This window comes from Passer montanus, unplaced genomic scaffold (genome assembly GCF_014805655.1).
Source record: "Passer montanus isolate IOZ18808 unplaced genomic scaffold, ASM1480565v1 scaffold12, whole genome shotgun sequence".
Classification (NCBI taxonomy): domain Eukaryota; kingdom Metazoa; phylum Chordata; class Aves; order Passeriformes; family Passeridae; genus Passer; species Passer montanus.
This window is the reverse complement of record NW_024358722.1, coordinates 14355401-14379437: the sequence shown is the minus strand read 5'-3', so window position 1 is coordinate 14379437 and position 24037 is coordinate 14355401. Positions and strand designations below refer to the sequence as shown.

General features: G+C 39.4%; 1 protein-coding gene across 20 annotated transcripts in view; it reads left to right on the top strand.

The window, feature by feature from the left end:
* The window catches only part of ESRRG (estrogen related receptor gamma), a 389280-nt gene that overhangs the window by 61396 nt on the left and 303847 nt on the right, over positions 1 to 24037 (top strand). The window lies entirely within an intron of this gene.

Sequence of the window (24037 nt, the reverse complement as noted above, 5' to 3'; positions counted from 1 at the left end):
AATTAGTTCTCTCTGTGCTATCCTTGGTTTGAAGCAAACGTTTTATGTCAGGGAACCACAGGACTGGGGCCAGAAGTAGGATAGCCATTTCTGCACTCTGTCAGCTCCTTCCAGGTCTTGGGGAATTTTCTTTCTGTAGACTTTTAACTGCACACTACTCTGAATTTGTAAAGTCAGCTACTGCAGAAGCAGGTCAGCTGGCTTTACTAGTTCTCCATCACATCCAGGCCCAGTGGTCCTTGCCCACTTTTCCAGAGAAGAACGTTTGTGTATCTGAAGGCAGTATAGGCATTTTCTGCATTACCCCCATCTAGCAAGATCTGAGCTGCTGTATGATTATGAAACATAGAAAGAGAATATAAGTCCTAAAAGCAGCCCTAACTCCCTATTGTAATTGTCATCCTTTCAGGCTCTGTTCCAGAGTTTAGAAATATAGTCAGGGTAGAACATCTATATTTGGGTTTATATGTAATGGTCATACCTACTGGTTCACTTGGAAAAATGTTGGCATGGATCACTATTTAAGGACCTTGGGTGCAGCACTTATGTTTAGCTCAGTGTTTTTTATCACTGCATTTTTTTTTTAGTATTCCATGTTACCATGTTTGCACTGTGAGACAAGAATGCCTTCCCAGCCTCTGCGTGGTTCTGTGATTTTTGTTGAACGAATATAGAAATTCAGTTTTTTAAACTGACTCCCGTGAATAAATTTCTCTGGGAAAACAGGTGCTAAAAATCTGTGGTTTTCAGACCTTTCTCTGCCCATGTACTTAGGGTAAGACTGAGCCATGTGTACATGGCAGGCTGGAATGGAACCTCTGTGCTCAGGGCCCGGATGTGGAAAACCTTACGTGTGTGAGGGTGGCAGACTCAGGAACTTTAGCATGAGAACTAAAGGTTTTTGCAAGTTGAACATCTGATTTAACTTGATTTCTCTCTAGTGTTGGGTGGTGGTTGCTGTTATGTGGGGCCACGCCTGGGGAACCCCCCTTGTTAGCTCACCCAGGGGGACTCAGAGGCAGCTGGGAGGTGACACTCTAATAACTGGGGTTTCATAGTGTTGTTTGAGGATTTTTTTGTTTATTGTTTTTTTGATTGGCAGGATGTGAATATATGTGAAAGCTGGATCTCCTTTGCTTGTGATCGTCAGCAGATGCAAGTCTGATTAAGAGTCCCCTTAATTTAGAAATGCTTGTAAAGACAGGAAGATACTTAAAGCTGGCTTTGTCAACAAAATGGAGGAGCTGTGCTCTTGGAGCGCATTAACAGCAGTGCCAAGATGGCCACCACTGCACAAGTACCAGGAATTAAGTTTCTACAAAACCCTAGAAGCTCCAAATTGTATATCTCACCAGTTCTTTACTCCCCCAGTTATAATCCATATCTCACTTATTGCTAGAGTCAACAGTCTAATGGTAACAAAAAATACAACCTTTCATCATCTATTGATTTTCAGTCTTTAAAAACTGACAATAAGCTATTTTTTGTCCAATTTCTCAATAAATAGGAACATATATTGGTTTTTCAGTTTTATTGTATTAGATTAGAATATATTTTACTGCATATAGTGGGTAATGTAGCATCAGGAGAGATGTTTACATTCAGCAAGTAACTTTTGAAACTGCATAGCTCAACTGAGATATGTAAACAAATTTGTAATACTAGTTTAATTTAGATTACAATGCAAAATACTCAGCCTGGAGCTCATTTTTCTATTTATTCCATTATGATCCTCAAACTAATGGAAGAGAATTGCCATAAAAAATAATTACAATAAAGGTGAACATCTACTTTCTTCTCATAAAAAATAATTACAGTAAAGGTGAACATCTACTGAGAAAGAGGGAGGAATTTTGAGGTATAGTAAGCAAACCATTGGGGTTTATTTCCTAGAAATCCACCACTGACAGTGTTGTATAGGCTGGGCAAGTAATAAATTCTGTCTGTGTGATACTGTGTCAAACGACACAGCACAAACATCATCTTTCTGAGTGACCTCAGTTACCTTCTCTCCTCTTGAAAAAGGAGACAAATTATGATGTGATTTAGCTGTGGCAGAACTTGGGATGTAGATTCCGAGTTGCCTCCTCACTGCCACCTGCCTTCACAGCACAAGATCACCTGGTGGGTTTTTTTTTCCTTTCCAGAACCTCTCGGGAGACACTGAAGATCAACAGTTGCCTCTTGCTTACTCTTGTGCTGATAAAAGGCAATTTGATGGTATTTTTATCTCTGCTATAAAACCAGTTTAACATTTTTTTCTTTATTTTTTTTTAATTAAGAAGCAGTTAATTTCTCTTCTGGTGACATTCAGTCCTACAGCCAAAGCCAGTAAGCTCTTAGATTTTTCCATTCTAGCACCAAAAGCAGTGAGATGGAGGTGCCTCTGCTGAGGTGAGGGTGTACGAGACAGCCTCTGCTTTAAACCACCTGAGCCGCCAGCACTGGCCTTTGCTGACCCAAGGGGTTCTCTGGCTTCAAGGCTACTAAAGTGAACAGGCAGGCTTCCTAGCAGGCTTCTCAGGTGAAAACATTTGCTTAGATGATGAAACCTTTTCCTGAACACTCTGAACAGAGAGACAGTTCTGGCTTATGTTTCATAACCCTTTCACAGTAAGCAAAGAAGGAACCATTTGGTCAAAACACTTCCTTTTGGGTGTCTTGGATGTGATTCTCTGAGGCACAGGCCCTTTCTCATAAGCTGCTGTGGATCTTACTGTCATCTCTGTCTTACAGGATCTGATGTAGAAGGAGTTAATAGATATCCAGTGACCATAGCCATTTATATTTCTCTTTATATACAGAAGTCAAGTGGAGCATGTAAAATTGGAAGGCAGAACCAAACCTGAAATTCTCTAACTTTATGACTAGTGTGTGTGTTATTTTCCCATGATCTTTAATTACATTCTGCTCTGGAGGGGGGAGAGGGGGAATGCTAATCTGGTGCACCAACTGGGGGAAAAACAAACTGTTTTACAGCAGGAGTCTAGATGACAGCACACAGAAAATGCAAAATCTGACATTCATATGAAAGTGGGCTAAGCAAGACCATAGAAGAGAGGCAAAATGACTGCAGCAAGAGGAATGCAAGTGGTTTAAGGAAACCATGGTTTCTCTATTTATTGAAATAGCACAGCCGACCTTTAAGGTGGTACTGATATGATGTAGATTTTGTAGAGCAGCACCAAGAGAGATGGCTGTCATAAAGGGAATGTGCGATTGGATTCAGGTTCCTGAGAAGCTGGGTTTAGAAGAGTATTGACCTTCCCTCTTTGAACGTATAATATAGTGAGGCATGTCTCATTGCACTGAATGGAAAGATGCTATTTTCAGGACTGCTGTTGCTGTGCTTGCTAATGAATTTCCAAGGGGTGTTTGAGCCTTGGATATTGACTGTAGAGATGCTTGCAGTCAGTTGGAAGAGATGTGACTGAACATGAAGCTTACTTCTGTGTGCATACAATTCTGCTCTCTGCTATTTTCCCTCAAGTTCTATATTCAATATCATTCTGCAATCATAAATAATTTGTTGAAGTCCAGCTGTGACTTAAGGCCTCTCTACAGACAGCATCCAGGATGCAAAGTAACGTGATACCCTTTTTCTTCTTTAACTGGCTAAAATAGCCTTTAAAAAACTATTTCCACTTCCAGTTCAAACATTGAAACCAACAAACTGGTTGAGTGCAGCATAAATGGTCTCTACCCTGTTTCTTGGTCCTGATGTCTTCTTCATCCCCTTGGGATGGGAGCTGGGTTGTGTTGCATGTTGGTGTGCTCTCCTGCACCGGGGGGCTGAGTTTCTGTGCAGAGGTAGATGTCTTTTCTAAACAGCTTGACTTAGCAGCACTATACACTTACTGTTTATTTGAGTAAGGGATGAGCAGGCTGTTTAAAAACAACATTCCCCAGGTTGTTCTAGTGTCATGTTTGAAAGGCAATGGACAGTCTGGCTTAAAGCTATCCTTTGTAAATAAAGGTTTAGGAACAGGTCTTACCTTGAGTCTTTCCCCTCATGTTCATTAGCCTACTATTCAAGTGTCAGTGGATTTTTTTGGCTTGGTGGATAGCATGTTCATTATTCTCTGGGAGGAGAACCTGGGGAACCTATGATGTGTGTCAGTTTAACACCTTTGAGGGGCAGGTGAGGAATTCTCTCCTGCTCCCTGCACTGGTAACCTATGAATAATCGTGGAGGCAACGGGGCAGTATGTCTTATACCTCTCAGGATCAGCTGTGATGGGCATGGATCCCTGGGGTGAGATCAAGGATGAAATGAACTCTTCTGTGCTTGGATGTGTTGATTATGAGGAGATCATCACTCAACACCCATGTTGTTATCACATTCTGGGCAGTTTACCTCTACCCCCAGGAACAGTTGTAGCAGTTAGCTTTAATCTGCATTCCAATTTTAAATGTAACTTCTGTGTGAACCCCTAGAAAAAAAAAAGTTAAATTGTGCTTTGAAATAGAAAATAAGTGAAAGGTGGAATGAGAGGGTGTAGAATAATCAAGATGCTTTTTTTTTCTCTTTGGTAGATGCTAGGAAGGAACAGGAACATAATGTGACTCCTCTCCTCTTGCTCTTTTTTTTTTTCAACCAGGCTGTTACATATATAGTGGTCCCAACACCTTCAACCATTTTCTACCAGCTCTGTCACTCAGAAGCCAGATTTCACTTCTTTACCTTTTAGCAGTGCTGTGGCTCAGGGCATTCCCTTGGGACATCCTCTGCACTTGCTACTTCTTATCACTCTCAGCTGGAGAAAGCACACTGCACTTGCCATCCAAGCCCATTGGCACACTTAAGCTGTATAAAGGCCACTTGTCATAATTTACATTTTTCATTAGCCTTCTAAAGGAGTTCCTCAAAAGGTGCAGTGACTTTTCTAGCTTTTGAACTCCTTTGGAAGACTAATAATTTTTGACTACTAGTCTACGAGTGGCCTATAATTGTTATGCAAAACATTGCCCAAACATAACATAACTAATTGCACAATTAAGATTGCTTTCTCCTCATCGTCCCATTCATCATACTCCTCATTCACACCTACAGTCAGCATCTGGCATTAACAAAGGCTCTATTTGTAACATTAATATATTCCTTTTGCAGTTTAAATGCCTTTTGTATATCTCTGATACTTTAAGGGTCCTGCTAGCTTGTTCCGTAAGCCCGAAAACAGTGACTAGAAAGCCTTGTAGGGTACATCCCTTTTTCAGATGTTTAATAGGAATGTAATGCAGTGGTACTCCAGGATACAAACAGCAACTCTCAGAGCTCAGAAAAGGAACCTGATACAAGTCAGCAAAAGCCCCTCCCTTTCCATAACAACATTGAGGTAAGTGATACAGTGTTTTGCTATTTTTAAAAAATCTGAGGGAAATAAAGCAGAATAGCTTTTCTTCACAGTGGACATTTCAAGGTCATCAGTCCTGTTAGTCTGATGTGAGGTGCATAATCAGTTCCTTCTGATAGTCCACACCAGAACTGAGCAAACCAAACCAACTTGGAAAGTGCAGGAGGTAGTAGGGGAAAGTCCACTAATATCTGTGAATCAAAATGCAAGAAATGTCCTGGTACCTTTACCAGCCAGACCTACATGGAAAGTTGTGCTTGAGGGGGTTGAGGGTGTGTTTGCCATTCACATAAGGACAGGGTGGGACCATCTTTGATTGGAAGCCTAGGAAGTCTGCAGCACCATAATTTTTCTTAGGAAAAGGAAATGATGTAAGTTTCTACTTCTGGAATCTCTCCCCACTACTCTATAAATTTAAAGAAATAAAACACAAACAGAAAATTGATTTTTGAATGATGGTGAATTATTGTTATTAGAGGAACTGCAGTTTTGTGTCAAGGGGAAAATAGCTCAGCGTACTATATGCTACAGTGTGCTATATGCTACTTTCTGAAGCATTACTTAATGTACCAGTCATTGCTGGGAACATGGAGTCCTTTTAATGCTAGTCAGGTAATATGTCATTCTCTCTGTAGAAACTCTGCAGCAGAGACATGAGTTATATACTGATGTAGTTATCAAAAGATCATGTGGTAGCACTAATGTGAGTCACTACAGTGGAGTTTGCCCCGTTTGAAATTTTTACATAATTAAAGTGAGTCATTGTCCAAATTCTGCCAAAGTGCAGATGTCTTTAATTTAACATATGCAGTTCAGCTTGCATATGCCTTCCATAGGTGAACATCTTTTCCTTTGTGCACTACCCTGGGTTAGCTCTGGTATGAGAGACATTCCCCTTTGCCATTCAATGTGCAGTGCTCCCACTAAAATCCATAGCAGCTTCAGAAAAAATATCTGGAACACTCAGACTTCGAATAGTCCTCTTCACTTTGTTTTATGTTCTGCTGGTAATTCTTTAAATACACATAGGTAGATCAAAACAAGTGTGGTTTTGTTTCTGTTATAACGAAGGAGATGGCCCAGATTTCCTGGTGAAATATGTTCAGTTGCCTTCTGTGCCTTGTGCCTTGGAGCAAGGCAAAAACCAGGGAGAGGATCAAAAAGGTAAGGAAGGTTTCTTTAAGAGAAAGCAAGCTGGACATGCTTTCATAGATATTGGACTTTTCAAATTATACACTTCAAGATGGTGGATGACTTAGTACTCAGGGGGAATTAAACCAGGTTGTTTTAGCAGAGAATAAGACTACCCTCCATGCAGCTGGCTGAATCACCAATGTTTCTGAGGATTTCACAAATAATTTGGTTTCTGTGCTGTGAAGATGACTTGTCTGAGTCATTTGGCTGAAAGGGGAGTACCTTTTCTTTCTTTTCTCCTTTCCCTCTTCTCTTTCTCTCTTTCTGTCTTATTTTTTTCTCCCCCTCACACTCTTTCTGAGCTGCAAATCTAGTTGTTCTCCATCTAATGCTGAAATACAACAAAAATGTCATGAACCATCACATCCAGATGAAGCTTGTAGTTTTGCTGGGCAGAGAAGGAAAGAACAGGCTTATTTAGAAATGTTGGGAGATTTTCTGATTAATTAATGAGAGATAGAGAAGATGACTAAGGCTGGTCTGCTAATTTCTGAGTCACTGGGTAAATGCTATTTTTTCTTATTTGCCAATCCTTCAGTAGGGACATTAAATAATGTTTACTACTGTAAATTCTTTCCCAGGAAGGGAAGGAGATTGTGATGCAGGAGAAACTTGTATATTTGATTTAAAGAATCAGCTCTTCTGCAAATGGACTGCAGCCTTATGCAAGAGGGCATCATGCATACTGGTCCATCTGGAGAGTGGCCAGCCGAAGGGCCATAGGTTTCAAGCACCTTCTGGGAGTCCTGAAAGCTACCTTAGTAATTTATTGATGATGGAGATGAAAAACAAAATCTTCCTGTAGTGTACCTCCCCATACTGTCAGTTAATACTGTCAGCAAAGAAAGAAAAGTTCCCACACCTTCATCTTCACTTGCTGCAGAGAAGGGGTTGTGCAGGTAAGCAGTCCTGTGTGCCAGGTAAATAAACAGTCAGACTCAGGAGCATGTGATTTTTGACACCCTCAGAGCCTTCTCCCTGTTCCTGTTATATTTAAGTGTTCTGTCTTCTGTGGTTTGTGATCTCTAAGCTTGTTCTTAACTTTTTTCCGCAGTAAAATTCTTTATGGCAAAAAATGAAGCTGCATGGACGTGCCAGAGTAGTGAAGCACAGTGTCCTAAATGATGTAACTCATGTTTTGGGAGCAGGATAATTGCAGTAGTGTGATTCTTCTTTTAGAATAATTAGTCTTGCTGAGAACCAGGGTATAAAAGCCTGTGCAGAGCACAGTAATGAGGCAGTTACACCATTTCCAGTATTTGTGTGCCCCTGCATTGCACTGCAGATCAGAGCAGGCATGCCCACAGTGATGGTCAAGGAATGATTTCATCTCTGTAGCCCTGTGCCAGGACTGTGATACAAAATACGTGGGATTCATTCTAAAGGAAAGCAGCACTCATCTTCCATACTAAACCAGGGGGCCTTTGAGATCATTAAGAATATTTTTTACAAAGGAGAGGTTTATGTTTCCGTTCATGAAGCCAAAGTCTGTTCTCATGCCCCGTTACTGCCTGGCACCTGCCCATCCAGGAATGAAATCTACTTCAGCTGAGTGCACTTGCAGATGTTGGGATTTCAATTTCAAAGTACAAACAATTCTGGTATTAAAAAGACTATTTCCCCAGTGGGAATATGGGTTGTATGAGCTTTTTGACTTTTTTGTTTCATCTTTGGATCGTGTATGATATCACCTTTAGATCTCTCTATCAGTTTAGGGGTTTTTTTTATTAGCACCACAGTGGACAAAATGTCAGTAGAAGTTAAAGTGGAAAGAGTCCTCAGAGAGATAAAGGTTGTCTTCCACTTTTCACTATATGGTTGACTCTGCTGCCCTTTTCTTTTGGGGTTTAGTCTGCTGGGGAGTTTCTTTGCTTAAGTTAAATTTACTTATCTGTTATATAAATAAGGGATAGCCTTGGCCATTAGGTAAATCTACTGATGGAGGGAAAAGGGATTTTCTAGAGTGCCTGTGTGCATTTCTGAGACATGGAGTTCAAAAACATCTGATAAGGTAACCTTCAGCTGGTTTTCTGCAATGACTTTTGTCAATGAGCCTTAAAAGCATTGATATTTTCAGGCATTGTAGCTGAAGAGTACTGCAATGTCCTTGAACTACCCACCAGCCAAAGAATGACATCTCCAAACTCAGCTGGTGAATTCCCATTTACTGTCATATTTATGACTTACTTTTTCCTTTCTGACTGGAGCATCCAGCTAGAATTACCAGGACCTTGGCTCTACCCAGTGTGCAACACTAGACTGGTACCACTCTCAGGTGCTGCCTGGATTTGCTGTTGCCCTCAGAATATTTGCTCCTATATTGTACAGTGACGATAATCCTTTGTTTAATATTTTTTTTAACATTTTGAAAGGAAAATAGGGGTCTCATTCAGGTCTTTCTATTTTGCATGATAGTACAGTTGAACAACGTGTACATGTGTTAATTAAACATTCTGTCTTATCACTGTTTTGGTAAGTGTCCTGTAAATTTAATCACTACGACACCTCTGTACACATTACAATCCTTTTAAAGATCTAGAGAAAAATCCTGGTGGATTATTCAAAGCAGTAAATCACACAGAATTACAGTAGTTATTAGAGGCATTAAAACCTCTGATAAGAAGCTTTATCATGCATTTTTTGGGAAGCTTATTCTTTATCAGAGATGACTGTAAATAGAAGGGAACAGTAAAAAAACTTGATAACAGTTTATTTTACAGTACATCAGTAATCAGGTACTTTAATTACAGTACAGTTATATATTTATTGCATAGTCAGTAACTACAGTTAGTTTTCTTGCTTTTCTGTTATTGCAATTACCTGCAAGACCTGAGCCAACAAGGAGCCTTATTGTATTTCCATTTCCATTAAATATGTTTACACACACGCACACACACACACACACACACACACGTACATTACGTATATGTTTGACTACTTCAGAGGAGTTGAACCTGTTTACATGAAGGAAGAACAGGCAGTGAACATGATAAAGATCTCTTCCACATGTATATTTATTTAGATTCAGAACTGTAAGTGGAGGGGATCAGATTTTAACTGTGGTTGTATTTAGCTATCTAATTTTTTCTCCTTTTTTTGGCACTGGAAAAGTTGTGGTATTCTTAATCACTTAGATAAACCTCTCAGTTACAGACCTACTCAGTGTGTGGGTGTTTATATTATATCTGTACATTATTTACCTCCGTACATCCACCTCTTAATATAGATTAGATTAAGTCTCTGCTAATTGTACTTGGGCTGTGTGTGCATGCCTGTGTTTATGTATTTCCAGAAGTAACCCTGAAATGTTCTGCCATTTTGGGGTGTAGGCTAAGTGAAGATAGTCAATTAGGTGACTTCTAATTTAGTACTGTTTACAATGTTAAAGATTCTAGTTGATTTAAGAGTCACTGTGAAGCTGGCAGAAGAAATGTTCAGGAAATTCAGAACTTTTCTTGATGAGAAGTGATGAAGGTATAACACAAAATGCAGCCCCTGAGTGGTATAGAGTGACTTGTGCTCCTCATGCCTCTGGTAGGGGCACAGCCGTACCTCTGAGCTCAGACTTGGGCAGCACTGCCCAAAGAAGCTACAGAGGATTTGGTGGAAGTCCAAAGCAAATCAATAAGGGTGATAAGAGAGCGAACAAATGTGACCTGTCAGGAAATACTGACGATTTTGGGGGTGCTTGGCCAGAAAAAGAGATCTCTGAGGGATGTGGCAAAGGGCAGTGAGAATACAAAAGGCTGTAGGAAAAGAAGGTCAGCAAAGTTCTCCTTGGTGAGAAATGGGAGGGTATGGGATGTAATTGGTTCAACAGGACCAAACAAAATTCACATTAGGTATTAGCAGTAACCTTCTAAAGCAGATAAAATTTGGGATGTTGTGGATTTCTTGTGTTTTTCGGAATTTTTCGGGAAACAGGCGTAAATGCCTGGAGGTACACAGGGGGACAAAAGGCATCAAGACATCTTAACAACACTCCTAGCCCAGTTGTCTGTGCCTTCAACCATCTGTTTAAGAATCATGGTTGTGAGAAGGTGGTGTGTTCCCAGTTTGATTGCCAGTGGATCAGAAGACAAACAGGTGAATTGCTCATCTGAAATAAAGTGTCTATATAGTAAAACGCCTTGGAAAGAATCAGCACCCACATGTGGCTGGTAGACCACTGAAACTTCATTTCTATTAAGATTTGGGGGCAGATGCTGCACTGGCTGAAGCTGATGACTAAAACTTCCCCTGGCAGTAGTGGAACCAATGTTAATTTATACCATAAAATCCCTGTTTTGCTGATTGTTTTCAACTAGTGATTGCTCATGACAGGCATAGTTTATACTGCTTAATAATAAACAAGACAGTAAGATATACTTAAAGTCTAGTAGCAAGTGAAATTACTCTTATTTTCCTTTTCTCATCCTTTTGATGGAGTAAAACTTCAGGTAATATATTTACTATCCAGTACTTGTTGACTGGGGTACTCCATGTTTAATTTTCAGGTGAAATAACTCAGATTTTTTTTTTTCCTAGCGTGATACAACTCTGAGATAACAGTATAAAAAAACAGTATATTCTACTGTTATTCTGATTTTTTTCTAGAACAAATTTTGGGTTTATTTCTATAGTGCCTGGCATTTGTAAACAGGGAGAAGCAATGTCCCAGTGGGAGAATGGTTTGCTTGCTGTACCAAAAATTCTTCCTGCAGAAGACGATGGTATTGCTATGTTATACTGGGTTTGTACAATTCAGTTCAGAGGTACAGGTAATTGTGTGGGGTTTTTCTCCTTGTTTTTTGAACATATGACTGATGAATAAGTACTGAATTTCCAACTTTCTACGTGTGGTACAAGATGTCCATGCCCTTGGCCACATGGAAAGTACGTTGCATTAAGCAATAGTGTTCAACTTCTGAAAGCTTTCCCTGTGGGAAATGCTTCAATGAGATTTTTGAAAATAATAATAACATCCTTTTATCCACCATCCACAAGGTGATCCTCATAGACCCTATCCCATCTTGCTTCCAAGGGTGTACAAAATGCCAGGCTGAGGAGAAACATGGAAATGCTGCACTAGCAGGACAGAAGGGTTCAAGTTTTAATTGGGAGGTCTGATTTGGAGCTTGGTGGTTCCTTTGCAGGTATTTAACAGGAAACATGAATAGAAAGATGCTGAGGTTGTTGTTTATGGCTAAGGCCACTTGCATAAAGTCCACTGAGTGTGTTTACAGTATTCATAGTAGTGCTGTGGGGTTTTGTCTCCATTTCAGAGAGAAAGGGGTCTCCAGTGGTTTTCTGAACACAGCAAACAAAGGACTTCCTAAATTTCTTTTTAAACTTATGCTATTTCTAATGCTAAGAATATGGTTTTTGAAAAATTTGTTTTATTTAGTAAACATTCTTTCTACAGAGGCACATTAGAGAGGAAAGAATAGGATTATTTAAAGGAGGGGAATTAATTGTGTCACTTCTATAGGCATTAGGCAAATTGCCTCACTTATAGTTAAGAGGTAACATGGGAGTATTTAAGTATAGGGTACCTGCAATGCACTTTATGATAGTCTTAGCTTATGACCTTATATCATTTTATTTCTCTATTAAAGCAAGACATTCCTCATGGAGACTGTGATTGTGCACAGTGCTGTAGTTAACACCTCATGTCCTGATGGCTGTGTGGTGCACCGTGATAAAACAGGGAAGGGGGTGTGCAGTACTTGAGAAGTTTGTATGGGAATCCAAGAAATAAAAGGTGATACCTGATATGTGGTAGGGTGGGATATGTGTAAATGAGATGTGAAAATGTCTAACTCATAATTACATGCTATATGTTTTACCCATAAACTTGTTTTAAATGGGTACAGCAGATGCCACAGTTAAGAGAGTGACTTAAAAAGTCATTATGGCCACCCAGAAACAGTAGACCAAGTCCCTGACTCCAGAGGTAGTAAAGAGCTCACAGGTCAGTCCAGTGATGATGCTCGGCATTTATGAGTGAATTGGGCATTTCACAGAGGGGTGCTCAGATCTTGAGGAACAGACTGTGCTGACTTGGAGCATCCCCCTGCCTTGGGGAGAAGGGAGAGGGACTGATGAAAGATATTGTTTTATTTTACATGAAACAAGTTGTCACAGGAGGAACCAAAGAATGCCTTTGGACACAAGCAGCACTGGGTGTTTTCTGCATGAGAACAAATGCTGACCCTGATGGTGAGTGCTCCCTGTAGCCTTATGCTGTTGGTATTGCTCCTCAGGGACTTAGGCAGAGGTAGTTTTATGGCTCCTGGTAGGTTTTGGGCACATTGACTGTCACAGTGTCCAGTCCTTTGCAGAGGGATGAATGGGGTTGTGAGGAGAGATGCAGCTCTAATGTTATGCGGATTTTCAAGTCAGAATTGAAAAACATACTGTGTGTAGACATTTTCAGGGTTAGGGAGCAGCCGGATTTTCAAGCTTACTGCACAGGGCTCTGAGTTTAGTAATTAAATTACTGCTGAAAGCTTAGATGCTGTAATGCTTACAGTCCAAATCTCTCGCCCTTAAATAGTGAAATGGTAGTTGTGGGTGGGGTTTTTTTTTGGGTTTTTTTCCCAGTTACTTCAGTGGGAAATACTGTAAATTTGTCATAATTACCACAGAAGGTAATAACTTTAGTTATGACCTCTAGAGCAACATATAACCTGTTGACTGAGAAGTGGGTGATACTTTGTGTAACAAATATCGAATCTTAAAGGATCAGACAAACTTGTGAAGTGTTTCCTACCACTCTCTGTATGCCAAACATATTACAGTTGCACTTTGAGCTGAGTGTACAATGTTTCTGGAGGAACAACAGGGAGGATCTTAACACGGCTTGTAATGTTCGCAAATAAAAAAAAGAACACAGCTGAAATATTCCTATGTGTGATTAAAAATGTACACCTCCATTTGGTTTTCCTCGTGCAGCCAAGTTATAGTAAAAGGAATATATCTGCTTAGGCACCCAGAGTTTCTTCCAGGAAGGACAGCTCCCAGAAATTAAATGGAAAAATAAATTAGGTAAGGGTAATGGCTGAGAAAAAAAGCAAACTTTATAGCAAAAAGAAGTAGGATCTCAACATAGGAGATTTTTTTTATTTTTTTTTTTAATCACAAGACTGAATGAATAGTAAGTTCTTAAGTTACCACAGCAGAGGAAATCATCTAAATGCATAGACAGATTAAAAAAGGTTTCATTTTCTCCTCTCATTGGTAGCTGTTCTGTAGTTTGTGTCATTATGACTGTTTACAAGCATTGTTTGCACAAAAATCACATTATTCTCCTATGACTGACGTAGCCAGTGATGTAATTGTGCCTGCTTAGGGCCTGTTCCTCAGGGAGGCAGAGCACGCAGGGCTCTCTGAGCACCTCATGCTGCTTGGCAGCTCCTGGTGCCAGGATTTTGGGACCGGCTGCCTTCGTGTTGAGCTGTCTGAGCTCCTTCACTGGAAATGAGAGTTGGTACTCAAGGAGAAAGGACCTTGTTTGAGAGCTGCAGTGCAGGGTGAATCTCCCTTTTCCTTTAGCAAAGCATTGCACACTCTGTTCTGAAGAGAGGTACACTTCTGTGAGTCGTAGTCAGGAGGTTGGCTGGCAGGATGCAGGATACTGGAACAAATTAACCCAATCACTGCATTTAGCAGCAATATTAATATTTTCCTAGGCAGCACTTACAACATATGAATGTTTGTTTGGGGTTTTTTAAGTGACATTAAACTACCTTCAAGGTATGTCTCTTCCAAAATCTATTGCAGACAGAGAGAGGATGGTCTGACAGGAGCTGGCAGCAGCAGGACGGGCTCACTGTGTGCTCTCCACCAGCAATGAGGGCTGCTCTGAGTTAAGACACCAGGGAAGGACTTTGTGCAGGAAAATAACGAAAACACTGACAGGGTGAGATCATATGCAGAAAGGGAAAACTTATTTCGTTAAGAGGCACAATCATACTTTGTTAAAGGAGCATTGTAAGGAAACAAATAAGATTTAAAAAAACTGCTTCTCACAGAAGCAATAGAAAAGGAACTTCTCATAGGAAAGGAATGGTAACTGAATTATTTTTGTGATATAAAAGCATTCCATTGTTGTGCTTGCAGCCTGGGAGGAAGAGAGAAAGAAAGAAAGTGAAACTAACTGGGAACAGCTGAAAGTGCTTCACTGTATAGGCTGAGAGCAGTGAGGGATTAACAAAATTATTAAATCAGTTAACAGTGCATTAGATAACTTCATAAGTGTTTATTTTAACAAGGGAAATATTTGTTCTTGTGTGTGTGAATGCAGCCTTTATTTTCATCAGTTTTAGTCTGCTTTGATTCTAATGACAGTGAGTTTTCAGCAGAGGAGACAGCCCACCAAGACCCCTGGTTGTTACATGAGTAGCTGGAGATTTTTAGCAGATCTAAGTATAAAGGCATTGGAGCAGAATGTATCCTGTAGTTCTGCATTTAATTTCTAACTTTTAATTATTTTCTGGTTCTGAGCAAAGGTTCTGTATTCAGTCTTCTGCCAAGCATGGTTAGCATTAAACCCAGACCATGCATTATGCCTCTAGACTAGGGTATGCAGATTTGCTACTTAAATACTTGGGTTTTTTTTCTCTGACAGCTGCTTTATTTTGATGATCTATTGTGGAGCTGTTGTCCCAACGATCTGAGTAATCTTCCTTCAAGCAGTTCTTAAGTATCCATGTTTTCACGAGGAAATGTGAATTCATTCCATCCTACAGTCCAGAGCATGGGGAATGGGAGGTGATCTGGGACAGTGCATTGGAGAAGACAGCAAGATAAATAGCATAGCACTCCTGCAAAAGGGAGAGGAAAAGTCCTTATCCAGGGCTGAGTTTGGCCCACATGCTGTCCTCTGAGGGACAGTGGGGTCTGGGAAGGGAATGTGCCCAGCAGCACGAGCCACAGAGGCGCTGTCCCCAGCATATCCTTCTATGCCACATGTAGCCATGAGGAGCAGAAGCTCCCAGCAGCTTCCCACAGCTGTGGCCATCCCTTCAGTAACGTTTGGTGACTGTCACAGTTTACCATGGCACAGGTAAAGATCAAATGGCCCTGGATTTTGATATGTGTGGTTGAGACTCATTTGATTGAAGTAGATGTGATTTTGAGATGAAATAGCAGAAGTGGAGGTATGTGAGAGCCAGCATATAAAATGGTATAAATTGGATCCCATGTGGGACTCTTGCATTGTCTCAGTGCCCAGGGACTTAGGCTGTAACACCCCTTAGCAAAGAGGGAAGAGAGGTGTGTGATTCTCACTTTGGAGACAAATACTTTCCTCAGTGTCCATGTGCCAGCTGCATCAACTCAGAACACTGTAAGGAGCTCCATTAAGTTCTATTGGGTCCATAATCTGCACATTAAGAAAAATTTACATGATAGATGGAGCTGTTAAAGTCTAATTGGGTAATCAAAAATTAGCTAATGTGCCAAAATATGTATTTAGCTGATAAACTCTAATGGTTCCAAAGGGTTCTAGTATTAATAGAAGGCATGCTTGCACGCTAAGGAGTTGAGAGTAAGATATTGCTCTTGTAACATGCATTTCAAATAAAGATCCCAAAGCACTTGACAGATATTAAATCACTTATTGATTTGATTTTTCCAAAATATGTCCATCCAAGGCTCTGGGGGAATATATGTTAACAATAATGTCAAAATTGCACATAAGTAATAAATTATAATTTCCCTCACTTCCCAAGTCTATCAAGTGCAATAATCACTCCTGCCCTTAAACCCAGTTAAAACCTCTCTAGGCTTGGTCTTCCTTAATTGGACCATATTACATCCCTGTGATATACTGTATCCACTTGAGTGACAAATAAGTTGAATCCCAGTGGAATGATCAGGTTTGAAAAGGGTTAGAGGTAAAGTAAGTTGCAGAGTGAGTAGAGGAACCTGTCATTGCTGGTTACTTCTCCTTAACTCTGCGGAGTAACCAGTGCAGCATTTGTGTATTCAGACCCAGAAGGATGTTCCAGTGTTCTGCAAATAGCTTCTTTACCTATTTGTTCAAATTTCATTCTATTTTATGTGGAGAACATGAATAAGTATTTTAAAATAACTCTTCTGCTTAATCTTTCCAATGTGTCCTAATGTTTTATTAATAGCATGCCACTCCCACATTATAATGGCATGTGGTTCTGTGTTTGTACAGCATCTAGTGTAATAAGAACCTCATCCAAGAGACTTTTGTAGGCTCTTCTACAGTTCAAACAGATAATGACAGCTTTATTTTAACGAGGAATAAGGTTATCCTTGTTTTATGAAGGAAATGGAGGCAGAAAGATAACACCTGTCATAGAAGTAGAACTAGACTGCAGGCTCAGATGTTTCTTTGCTGCCCTGGCTACTGGACCATAGCACAGAGGCATTCCTAAAACTTGCACCTGTTAAACACAATTTATTGTTTGTTTGGTATATAATGTGCATTCATTTCTATATGGGATTTATGACAGTAACTATCTTGAGCTTATCAGACCTATTGTGCCCTAAAAAAGCCTCCAGACACTTAAAAGTGCTAGATAGCCAAAAGTGCCTTCTGTTCTGCACACCTTTGAGGAGGGAAAAAGAACGTGTCCAAGAAAACTCAAGCTTTGGGTAACCTAATCCTATCTCCATACCATGTAAATATTTAAAGAGAAAATGCAACAAACACATTGTTGAATTTCCTACTTTGGATGAGTGTCACATTTTTAATGACAGTTGAATAGTTTTGTATTTTATTTATGTGGTATCATTTGTTTGCTGGGGAATATGAATTGAATGGTTTCCTTGCCTCTGAATTTGAAATTGTATTTTCCCCGATATCATTAGTTGAAGGATGTTGCCACATAAATAAATAAATAAGCCAAGTGTTGTGATTGTTTGCTGTCTAATATACATAGATCCAAAAGTATACTGAAATGCTGTTTGAAACAGATGAGTCAATGCCACATTTTCTGACATCTGCCTAGAATGAGAGAGAGAAAAAAACCCTCACAGAGAGGGAAAACCTAGAAACAGTCACCTGGCTTTTTGGGAGAGCTCCGGCCTGAGAAAGGAGCTAAAAGGAAAAGGAAAAAAAAAAAAAAGGGGAATAATGAATTCATCAAGCTGAAAATGCACAGGCCAATGGAGCGCTTAGATTTCAATAGAAGGCAAATGGAAAGAGAGCCCCCATTACTGTTGAGATGCAGCGACACGGCTGCACTAATCGCTTGGTCATGCTTGGGAGACACTAAGTCATCATGGGCCATGACATGGGGAGAACAGGCACCAGGGTTTGTTGTAAGAAAAAATTGTTTATTTAACATCCACAACCAACATCATCCCTCTCCTTTACCTTGCATCCCGGTGTCCAGATCCATCCCTCTCTGCTGGGGAAGCGTGTGCCAGGCAGCACGGCTGGGCTGCTGAAGAGCAGGCCTGGGCAGCTGAGAATAAGAAGGGAATATTTTTGGTAGGGTGTGACCACGGAACTGTCCTGCGGTGGGAATTAATGTCTCACCAAATTTGTCACCCCTTTAAAAAGAATTTATAGTACTTAGCAGTACTTCAAAATTCATATAAGTGCTGAGATCACTTTCATGTGAGATATGCCCCCTCTCTTAAAAAAAGCCAAAAGCTCCTTGGCTGTTATTTGGACAACTGTTTGAACAAAAGGAAAGATGCTGAACCAAGTAATGTTGGGCTAAGAAAACAACAGTTTCTGGGGAATTGTTATGGTAATATTGAGGAGAGCCTTCTCAGAGGCCAGTCTTTCAAGGCAGGTAAGCTTTGACACAGTTGTGCTCCTTGAATAATGGAGTGCTTAAAAGGAGTGCAGTCTTTTTTTTTTTTTCCCTGCTTTTTGGTTTTTTTTTTTGTTAGAATTTCCTTGCATTTTATATCTACGGGGAATTAAATGGAACGGACATTTAGATTTACTTCCCCCCTCCCTCAGTAATAGATGAAATGGAGAGGATATAGAAACATGTTTAAAAGATCAAATCAATGCACTTATTTTGTAAGCAGAAACTAAAGGGAACAAGCTGTTGGTTTCTTTAAAAAATACACAACTCCTTTTTTTCCCCCCAGCCTCCCTCTGAGATAAATCAAAATCAGTCTTTGAAAGATTAATTGAGGAGTCCATATCTCACAAAAATGTAGTCAATGACTGCAAAAAAAGGGTACAGTGTTGACTAATAAAAGTGTCTAGCTATACAAACCTTTAAAATGAAGAAATTGCCCATCTACATATTTTTTCTGCCACATATCTTAATTAGGTCCGCAAAAACCACTGCCTACTTCCACTTTCCCATTAATTAGTCCCATGCTACTATGAAGTGAGCACAGAAAAAATAGCCATTCTTAGTTCCTTGTGTAACAACAAAGGACGTTACCTACATTCTGACCAGAGGAGAAGGGCAGACACTCTGTGAGAACAGAGCTGTCTTGTAACATTCCTGAATTCATTTACAGATTTGCATTATATCTGTAAAAGAGAGAATTTAATGTCCTGAATGCACACACATATGTTTTCACACAAAATTAGTTAATCTAGACTACTGAACTGTGATCTGCTCTAGGGTGTTCCTCTATAATAAAACTAATATTAGGGAAAGAAAGAGACTAGGAGAGCAGAAGTTAATAAAAAATAAAAAATCACATGTATTTAAGGCAGAAATAAAGAACTTTGAATGCCTTCTTTTCTTCCTCTTTTGGTGGTCCTAAAGGAGAAATAATAATGAAGAAAGAAATACTAAGTTGATCTTAGCCTGCTCTTGAAGAAAACTCCTCAAAATTCCTTGAGTTAAAAATTAATCGGGATAGCTATAGCAGATTCATCTACAAAATTGCCATTGCTCCTCTGTTCTTTACTCAGAGAAGTTCTATTTTCAATAAGGCATATGTGTGAACTTGTTAACTGAACCCATAATTAATGGACTTCTAAGACTGAGAGGCCCAAATGGCTTAGAATTGCAATATCTGGAGGGTGATGACCTGTGAAAGCAGTGGTTTACAAAGGGGATGACTTGTGCTCATGACCTTTCTGATGGGCCAGGTAACAAATGTAGTTTGGATATTCTCCAGTCAGGTGAAAACTGTCTAATCTGGTGTCAAAAATACTGTTATTATATTTGGTTTTATTCTTTGCAAACCATCAAATTGTGGGGATTGAGCTGAAACTGATGGACTCATCAGTTATACATTATATACATATATGTATAATGTATACATATATACATTAGAGTATTCCAGCACCAGGAGACCACAGACCACCTTGTGAGGCAGTCTGCAGTTAGGACAGAGCAGTTTGGAGTGGCTGGAAATGTAGGCATTTGTGGCACAGCATCGAAGTGCACGTAGGTAACCATGGCAGTACTCACCCTCCAGAAAAATGTGATCCTGCACAGTCCTGAGTTTCCACAAGTTTAACATTGATATCGGTTATTCAGCATCTCTTTAGTGAATTAAAGTTCAGCCTGAGGATTAATCTGTTTTTTCATCTTGATGAGACAGAAATGATTGAGTTTAGGCCAGGCATAACTAATTTGTCTTAATACAGATGAAGCTTGTATACCCATCTTCAAGTAAAGATCATGTTTCTCATCGTGATATCAGAGAGTCTTTAACTCTCTATCATGAGAACTTGCAGTTCCTCACTTAAAAAAGAATAATTAGAGAATTCAGTATGCCACTTTTATCTGATTTTAAAAATGTAAGCTCTTCACCCATAGTTTGTTGAGCTTATTTTATGTAAGACCAAAGTTGGGTAAAGAGATAGGTCATTCAAAGAAGACTATGTAGCATAGTATGAAGGTTGTTTTTCAGGTTTATAAAGTGATCTGATTTCATTTTGAGTTCCACTTGATGTTTGTTTTTATTTAAAATGTCTGTAAGGGTAACTGTTCAGAATGTACTATCCAAGATAATAGCATTAACTGGCATGGCTGCAAAATCAATAATAGTAACAAAAATATACCTCTACTGATTAAGAGTGACATAAAATAAATTTGTTAACTGAAATGGATGTAGTCAACAGTTTAAACACGTGTCTTAAATACTGTAATGCAATTCATAGTTCTTATTTTAACTTTTAGTTAATTTTTTTAATGAACCTTTGAAAATATGTATTGCATTTCTCTCCTTATAAAAAGACAAGCCAAACTGAGATAGAAGAGCATTTCATTTCTTTTAATAGAGCTCCCACCTGAAAAAATAAACTTGATAGCAAAACTGTAGTGTACATCACATAGAGAAAGTAATTGAAGTTGGTAATTCATAAACTATAGACTAGCTTTGAAGGACAGGTCTGTGTCATCAGGCTTCATGAGAAACAGCAGAGCAGAAATAAAAATAGATCATTGACCAAAAATATCCTTTTCCAGCTGGGTCATTTAAAGAACTGTCCTTTTTTTTTAGGCATAAATACAGCTGATTCCAAAACTACCCCAAAAAGGGGTCTAACTCTAGAGGTCAAATACTCTGGAGGTTTGTTGCCTTGTTGTTGTTTGCTTGCTTGCTTTGGAATTTTTTTGTTTTTGTGTTTGTTTTTGTTTTTGAGTAGGAATGGTTATGGGGAGAAAGAAGTGTGATTTGCAAAAACGTAAAGCCTGAAATAGGATCTTTGAGTCAGGTATGGAAGCATACATCCACCAAGCTGTGACTAGGGCCTGTCACTTTCAAACCCAGTAGATGCAGCTACTTGAAGTCTTCTCTGCACTGACTCATTGGATTTAGCACATAAATCCAGATGTGTGGGCCACATATGCGTTAACTTACTAAAGCTAATTATTAGTGTCTGTCACAGGAGAAAGAGCTGAATGAAAGCACCTTGGGCACTGAATATAGCATCATCATAAAAACACAGGCCAACAATATGGCAAGCTGATTTTACCTCATTTTCAGGGGAAGATGAAGAGACTTAGCCATTCATTTAGGAGTCTTCAAGCTGTTTGGAGATACTGCAGTTGAGATGAGATTCTTATCTATCAGGGGGATTTATATCTATATATACAGTTGAAAGTCATGGAGATGTCTGTTTTTGTAGATTTATTTTCTATTTTCCATTTAGCTGTGAGGATAAAACAGGTAAGAAGTAAAATGACCCCATGTGGGTAGAGAGGGCACTGAGGAAGTGATTTTCATTGTGCAAGGACAGAAGTTAGCTATGAGGATGCTGTGCAGGTACACGTTGCAAAATGTCCTTGTGTCTCAGCATGCCAGAAAAAGGCTGACGAGCAGAAGAATGGGCAGCTTGTTCAGTAGCAGGCCTGAAGCAGGAGTCCACCAGCCACCCCTTGAATATGAGTGGCAAAAAGCAGGGGCTGCAGGAGAGGATCCCCATGGATGTGCACGTGGGACGTGCTGATGTGAATCTTTGAACAAGGCACCTGCGCTTGCCGCAGCTCCGTGGGACTTTGCTCCATCCCAGGGAAGCCCAACAAGAGCTGACTAAAGTCAAGCCCTACAACACAAGCATTCTGACATTTGGGGAAGTCAGATCTTCAACTTCTCTTAACAGCTTTTGCTCAAGTGGGTGCTGTTTGTTCGTGCCAGCTACTTGTTCTGGCTTCCAGATTGAATGAAAGTTTGGCAAAACTTTGTGTCTGTTCCCTTCATGCAGTGGCATTTCACAGGAAAGACACATTGGAAGACTACTACAGATGCTTGAGACATGTTTAAAATGTTTATTCATTCTATCTCTTAAATTATTTTAACACATAGGCACAGCTTGGAGCACAGATATAAAACTGAGTATTGTCACAAGACAAAAAATTATGAAGATTCTAGTTCAGGATTATCAGAGATAATGATACCTAAACACCTTAACCTCAGACTCATTAGTCTCACATATCTCAATCAATATGGATTCTCTCAGAAATCAATTTTCAGCAGCAAATATGATTGTTAAATAATTCACAAGTTACAGGCCTTCAGGCAAGAAGAGGTTAGAGAAGCAGAAGAAAGTGGTGATCTTGACCTCAGATGTGATTTCAATTAAATGAGGAGAGCATCTGTAAAACACAGTTTTATGTTCAAGGTGTCAAACTGCTTAAGGAAAAGAGGATTGCAGATGTAAATTGGAGTCTAAAGTATTTAAAACACATTCTTATTTTTCATACATTAGCAGAAAGAATTGATTAGCAAGGAATGTACCATTTTTAGGCATCCCAGCTGGTACTACTGCCATAATTCTTTTGTTTGTTTGCTTTTGCTTTTCACCAGTCTTTATTTCACAGGTAATTTATTATGCAGTCTCAGTGAAAGGCAGAAATGGTAAAAAACTTCTGGAGATTCTCTCAGATCTTTGAATATTTCTGACCAAAGGCATAGGAATTTGTGCTTATTATAAATTTTAATTTCTCATGTCTGCTTGGTTCCATACCCATGTTTTCATATTTACTGTTAGGTGACAATTCTTAGCAGAAATATTATTTTAGGGATGGAAAGGTCAGCTTGGTGGGATGGTACTACCACTTCAGCACTTTTCTCAGGGCCTTATCATGACTACTGCAGCCCACGGAAAGATTTGTATTGATCTGCTGAATCTTGGATCTGGCTCTAATTATACTTGTGTAAATTTGGAGTTACATCACTGAAGTTAATGGTATAATAGCTATATTAGATTAATTCAAATATTCTTATTCAGGTGCTGACTTAGTCTGATTTGTAGTTTAGTTGTGATGTCCATAGAAGCAAGTTGTAGTTTTAACACAATTTAGAAATCATAATTTGATTAAAAATATTTACTAACCTAATTATTTCTATACCAGACATCTCTTTGAAGTAATTATAATGATACATTTTAATCTGATGTTATCTGTATTCTGCCAGGGATTTTTCAATGGGCATAATTTGGATAAATATCAAGCACTCCAAATGCATTTGAATTCAGCCCAGGTCAATAATGGTATTACTGTCTGAAGGCCCTCGATGGGTTTAGTCAGATGAGCTGGTGAGCTTATTCCAGTTTTGACAGCACTTAGATGCTCTGATGTCAGATACCAGCATCACAATTCAAGTAGGTGGAAGAATTGCTGTGAAAAGGTACCTTTAGGGAGGCACACCTGAGGCTTTTGTATAAAAACCTAAATTCATTCCTAGCCTTTGAAGTGATCTGAGCTAAGGTTTGGGGCTACCATGCAGGAGACAAAACTTCAATCCCACACATGTTTTTATTTTCTTTCCAAAGCACCCCACCCTTCAAGGTTGGCTGTCAGCCTTTCACCTGCACGAAGTTTCAGTTACATCAAAACTAAAGGGAAGGAGAAGAAGGAAAAAAAAAATCCCAACAATGAACCTTTCCCTCCAGATCTTAGAAAGGCTGCATAAGTTGACCATCTCTAATATTGTTCAAAAATGAAAAAAACATTACTGTTAAATTAGTTCCACTGTCTCTTAATTTTTTTCAACCCTTCTCTCTGTTATCAGATGCATGAAAGAGTAAAGGGCTCTGGTTTTCTCTGCTGTGGATAATGAGTGAATTGTGGACAGAAGTGAAAGGCAGG